Genomic DNA, 7,080 nt, shown 5'->3' with positions numbered 1-7,080 from the left:
TTATCACCTCAATATTAATTCACTAAATTTATTGTATTTGCATATTTTGTAGATCATTATGGCTGCTAATAATAATTTCACTTTATCACTGCGATCCATCCTTGAGAAGGATAAACTGAAAGAAAATGGGACTAATTTTGTTGACTGGTTTAGAAACTTGAGAATTGTTCTCAAGCAAGAGAAAAAGTCATATGTGCTTGATGAAGCTATCCCTGAACCACCTCCTGCTGATGCTACTAATGCTATTAAGAACAAGCATAAGAAGCATATGGATGATTCTAATGACATTGGATGTCTTATGTTGGCAACTATGTGCCCATAACTTCAGAATGATCTGGAGCACGTTGAGGCCTATGAGATGAGTGTCCATCTCAAACAGGCTTTCCAACAGCAAGCAAGGTAAGATAGGTATGAAACTACCATTGCATTACATGATTGCAAAATGGCTGAAGGTGAATCAGTTAGTGCTCATGTTTTGAAAATGAAAGGCTACATTGATCACCTTGCTAGGCTTGGCTATCCTCTGAGTTTAGAACTCTCCACAGATTTGATCCTACATTCTTTACCTGGTAGTTTTTCTCAGTTTGTCATGAACTATAACATGAACAACATGGAGAAATCCATTCCTGAGCTGCATGGGATGCTAATATCAAGAAAAGGCCTACCCAAATTTTGAATGTCAATAAGGGTAAGCCCATGAAAAATAAGGAGAAGCCCAAGTCTAAAGGTGGTAATGGGCCTAAGGGACGAGGCAAGCCTAAATCGCAAGCCAAGGTAAAAGTTCCTAAGGAAATAGTTCCTAAGGAAGGAATTTGCTTCCATTGTAAGGAATCAGGGCATTGGAAGAGAAATTGCAAATTGTTTTTGGATGAGTGCAAGAAGAAGAAGAGTAGTGAGACTACGACTTCAAGTATTTATGTTATGGATATTAATTTATCTATTTCTACTTCATGGGTATTGGATACTGGATGTGGTTTTCACATTTGTACAAATGTGCGGGGTCTCAAAAGGAGTAGAAAACTGAAAAAGGGCGATATGGACCTACGTGTAGGCAGTGGAGCAAGAGTTGCTGCTTTAGTCGTAGGGACTTATGAACTTGTTTTGCCCAATGGGCTTTTGTTAGTTTTGAACAATTGCTTTTATGTTCCTACTTTGAGTAGGAATATTATTTCAGTTTCTATTTTGGACGATGAAGGTTTTTCATTTCTCATTAAGAATAAGAAATGCTCCATTTATAATAAAGATTTGCTTTATTGCATTGCAAATTCTTATGATAGCCTTTATGTCCTTAATCTAGATGATTCTAGAGACAACAATATCTATAACATAACTTCTAAGAAAACTAAGCCAAATGAGTTAAACCCAACATATGTATGGCATTGTCGTCTTAGCCATATAAATGAGAATCACATATCTAAGCTCCATAAGGATGGTTTATTATATTCATTTGATTTTGAATCATTTGAAAATTGTGAATCTTGTTTGCTTAGTAAGATGACAAAGGACCCTTTTATTGGACAAGGTCAAAGGGCTTCAGACTTATTGGGCTTAGTACATACAGATGTATGTGGCCCACTAAGCATTAGTGCCAGGGGAGATTATTAGTACTTCATTACATTCACTAATAATTTTAGTAGGTATGGCTATGTCTACCTAATGAAACATAAACATGAATCATTTGAAATGTTTAGAACTTTTCAAAATGAAGTACAAAATCAACTTGGTAGAACTATTAAAATGTTTCGATCTGATTGATGTGGTGAATATTTGAGTCAAGAGTTTGATGAACACCTTAGATGGATGCATGTGGATTTCCGGGGTAGGTACAGTGCATTATCTCGCTGACTCCCAAGAATATGGATAGGCGGGGTAGGTACGGTGCTATATTTCGTTGACTTTTGCCACTGCAAGGTAGGTATGACACTATATTTTGTTGATTCTTGCAGAATGGTTCAAGTGAATGTGTTGGATTGAGAGAGTCAAGATATGGGGTCGGCTCCCAACATTTATTTTTAGATGAGTGCATGAGTAGTTTCAATTTATCCTCTTGTGTGAAGATTATGTGATTAATTGATTAATGCATTTTTCATCAGTAGGATTACATTAATATTAGACAATTATAGAATTTATGATTATAATTAATGTGTATACTTATTAAGTAGAACGCTTACCCCTATTAAATTTTTTTTTTCAGATAATAAATATATTTTTTTGAGAGTCGACCTGTAATTCTTTCTCGCAGAATTATCTACATTTTTATTATATTTGATATCTGAAACTTAAATTCTAAAACTCCGTAGTGACTATTAAATATATCCCTTAGGTTGTAGGAATCTTTATTTCAACTAATATATTTTGTGACATTGGCTTTCTTTTGGAGAGCTTAGCTTTCTATGTTGTTATTACTCTTTGTATGATTATTTGAAAATGTTGTGGATTGTGAAAGTGAGTTGTACTTTTCAAGTTGTTGGGTTTTATTCAGATGCAGGTCGAGTGAGTTTTTTCCCATTAGTATGTCTAGTTTAGGGTGGAACTCTATCCGTTTAATTTTTTTATTTTGACCTTTTTTTGTTGAACAAATTTTAGGTTTGATATGATTTGAGACTTATTACGGGTTTCAAGGGCTTTATACCGGCCCAATTCCTAATGTCGGTCTGTCCACAAGGTTGGGTTGTGATACTAAGTGTGAATATAAATCAATTCTTTACTTAAAATCTCTTACAGCTCCCTGTCTAAGGGTTTTGAGAAAGAGTTTTCTTTGGTTGAAAGTTAAGCCTTTTGAGGCAAAGGGCCTCATTTATTACCCGGCGTCTCTGCTTCCCCTGCCTTATTCGAGCAGGGAAGACTCTTCTCCTCGCCTCTCTTTTGGAAGTGGTTTATTCGTCTCTTCTAGGCGGGATTGTATATAATTTTTTTTTTTTAATTTCTTTTCTTTGGTTTTTGGTAGGAAGGAGCTTGCGAGAGAATTTTACGTCTTTCTTGCTCTGTTTTATTGTGGTTGTTGCTTTCAGGCTCCAAATCTATGCTTCAAGGTTCAAGTTAGACAAGAGGAGAATGGTGGTGGCTTACATTTTCTCCCCTTCTCTCTTTCTTATTGGCATTGCTTTTAATTTGGATCGATTGTGCTCGTGGCCCTAGCGATAGAGTCCTAGTACGATCATGGAAGTTTTTCTCCATCCCATTTAGTGGCATCTGAGTCTTCATCATTTTCTTCAAGATCATAGTGTTGCATGTGCTTTTCATTCCACACAGTAACTTTGCCTTATTTTTCATAAAGCCTCTATCACTGAAATGATGTGCTTTGGCTTTCTTGTGCTTTATTTGGTTTTTTATGGTTGTGGCTACTATTTGGGAGTCAAATTTTTTTATTTATTCGTTGATGGGAAGTCGAAGAAGACTGAAGCTGGAAATGGTGTTGCCCTTTGCTTTAGGTTTGGGTTGAGTCTAAGGTTTCATTGTCGGGATTCGATTGGTTTCTTTTTCTCGTTATCAATGGGTCTTAGTTGTTTGCATTTGATTTGGATGTATGGAGTTTCTTATACTCAGGGCATGGGCCTTTTATCAATGCAAATTATCTTTATAAAAAATCAAGTCTTTTAAGTTAGATCTTTCATCGGACATCAACAAAATCTATGAATTTCTACTTGATTCCCATATAAATAGGATTTGGATGACAAAGAAATAAGTCATAAGTAGTATACATTATCTCAACATTATTCATTTTATAAAAATAAATTAATAAATTTTTATAAAATCATGCATGATTTTATTTATTTTGCAAATGAAAATTTTGTAAATTAAAAAGAATAAAATTTTCAGTAAGAAATTTTAAATTCTTTTAAAATTTCTATTCCAAACTATGAGCTAAGTCATTACTAAGATAAACCAAAGATAAAATTCTCCTTCATTTTCTTTAGAATCTCAAATGATAAACCAAAGATAAAATTTAGAGTTGTGCAATTCTGATAGCTTCCTTAAAATTATTATTATTATATTTTGTTATAGATAATATATATACTATAAATACATATTTCTTTGATAGGTTGTTTGTGTTTAATATGTCAAGTATTAAAAAGGAAGAGTAGTTATCTTCTCAAGGTTAATGAAACTATTATTTTGCTTTAATAATTTTAGACATTAGGTAAATTTGGTATTGACAAAATGTTCCCTTGTTTATTTTTTATTAAGCACTTTTTTCTCTCTCTACGTATGATAGAGAAAGAATTTTCTCTTAAATTTTCTTTTTCTCCAAGTATTTGGCCCTTTCTATTAGTCTCATAGTCGATTCTACACTGCCCCTCCAAATAGGTTCCTCTTAATATGGTCATAGCTTACCTTCCCACTACCAAATTGAGTGTAAATAAGTTTATATTTTATTTATTTGGTTTGATATATTGGATAAATTTATAACCAATTTTAAAGTTTTAATTTTATTATAAAAATTCAAAATTTTATTATAAAAATAAAATTTAGAATATAAATGCATTTCTAAAAGTTTAGGATTATTTTACCTATATATATGAGAGATGTAACATCATTAGTTTTGCCCCACCTTCTCAACTTTTTGCTCTTTTCAACTTTTGGCCACGAGTTTATCAAAATAATGCAAAAAATAAACAATTCATCAAAATAATGTGAAATTAAAATATTTACTAAAATAATGTGTTGGATTAAAATTTGCCATTGGCGTTTCATTGACACAATATTTCATAATTGTTAGAGTTGTGTCGGTGAATATGAGAACGCTTTCCAATTTGGCGTTCTCAATAGCCATACACAATGTTTTAATAACGTTTATTGAATTTTTTTTATTTACTATTTAACTTTAAAAAATTAAATTAAAATGTTGTGCAGACGTTTCTTTTTTTTTTTAATTGAGATTGAGAGTTTAATACTCAATATTTTATTTCTTAATTATTTGATTTGATACAAACAGAATTTAGTATCATTTAATGGGCTGAAAATTTTTATGAAATTGATACATAGTCTAGCCCATGGCATCATGAAATAGAAGCCTACAATTTTGTATCACCTTGTCAATGATGAAGATTGGCAATATGACACTCCACAACCAACGCAAAGCCATCCAAAAAATAAATACAAACCTAAAAAAACATTCCAACTCAATAGTGACAAAACAAAAAAGAAAAAAGAAAAACAAAAGCTCTAGTTGCATGAATGGAGGCCACTAGGACTACTATCTATAAAAAATCAACCAGACCACATGTACCTATTGACAATTACCTGTGAAGAGAAAGGCCCACTAGAGATGAGTATAATTCAGTTCAAACTAAAATAATTAATTAAAAATTAAATCGAATTAAAGTTTTAGTTCAATTTATTAAAAAATTTGATTCACTTGGATTTTAAATTTTTAAAAATCGATTTAATCGGCTCGATTCAATTTAAAAAATAAATAAAATGAAATTTAACTGAAGTAAACCAAAATATTTAAAGAATATTAGTTATTATTACATAGGCTATTCTACGGCATAGTGGTTGCAGCCAGTTTTAGACTTATATTGGTCTAGATTTTGAATCTTGTGAACATTTTTCTATTTTTTATTTTGTTTTTCAAATTTAATACCAACATATTATAACTATTCATTAGTTAAAAAAATCTAAGCTATTCAATAAGATGTTATAAATTCATAACTTTTAAAACCCTAGCTTTCATTCTCCTCCCTTTCCTTGGCTTATAGCTATTTCCATTCTCTAGTCTTCCCCTTTCTTCTCCTTTTAACCCTGTTATGCTAGTGCCGCTAACTCGTCATCTCACCATCTCTCTCATGATGTCTCTCTTGTTCTCCCCTCTCGTTATTCTTACCTTTTAGTCGTTGCTCTTGCCCTTTCATCATCGATTTTATCGTTGCCTTTCTCTTTAGTAGTGAACCTAGACGTGAAAAGTATCTTGTACTCACCTTCTCCCTCATGCTTACTTAGTTGAATCAATGTTGTCCTTATTCTTCTTCAATCTTCATTCGTGAGTTTTGGTTAGATATGTTTCTTCGAATTTGTAATTAGTTTGTTGTTTAACAAAGATATTAAATTTTGTATTTCTTTTTTATTTCTTTGAAGAAAATATAAGGATTTTATTAACTAATCTTAATCAAAACATCCATAATAAAGTTAGAAGATAAAAATCCATTCTCTAGAATAAAAAACATCCCTTTTATGCTTAGCTAAAATATGTGCTACTTCATTTGCAGAATGCAGCACTGTAAGAATTACACTACTGAGTTTAAGTCTTGAACAAGCTTGTGGATATCTTCAATGAGCAACACAATGAATGTTGCATCTTGTAGATTTTTAACTTTCGTTGCATGCATTACTTGTTGAAAATCACTCTTAATCGTGACTTCATTCCAACCATTTACTTTTACCTAACTTAAAGCTTCTTTTATTGTCATTGCTTCTGCATATTTTGCTGTAAAAATTTCAAGAACTCGGAAGCTCCTAGCTACTAGAAAATTGCCATTGTCTTTTCTTGCCACTAAATCTATGCTTGTCCATCTGTCACCAACATCTACTGCTGTATTTGCATTTATCTTAAGTCACTTATGCTGTAGTTTTTGCCATACTTGAACTTCATGTGGAACTCTATGGCACAAGTTTCAAACTCACACGCACAAGTAGATATTGAATCCAAAGATTTCATAAACCCACCTCCTATGGTACCCTACACTTAGAGAAGCTGAAACACTAATGATCGAATAATTTAGATGAGAATCTGACAAATGCCACAACGAATAGTTGATAAGTTAGCTGAGATTCTTGATGCAATTTATGAAAGCAAATCTTCACTCTTACTCTCACTCAAAGCAATTACACGCCAAAGGCATGAAGAAGAATTCTGAAAATTTTTATTGGAAAGTTCCCTATTACAAGTATTTTTTATCCTTATATAGTAAGAAGAAAACAAATAAAATCCTAAAACACTCTTCTTAAGCCTGGCCGAACCACACATAAGGCTCAAGCCCAATTACATACTAAAATAATACATCAAACTCATAAGTATTAAAACATAAGCTCAAGATATGGCCCAACACTCTAAAACTTAAAAGATAAAATATGGTCAGA

This window comes from Manihot esculenta, chromosome 5, assembly GCF_001659605.2.
Source record: "Manihot esculenta cultivar AM560-2 chromosome 5, M.esculenta_v8, whole genome shotgun sequence".
Classification (NCBI taxonomy): Eukaryota; Viridiplantae; Streptophyta; class Magnoliopsida; order Malpighiales; family Euphorbiaceae; genus Manihot; species Manihot esculenta.
The sequence above is the reverse complement of the archived record's forward strand: the minus strand, read 5'-3'. Positions refer to the sequence as shown.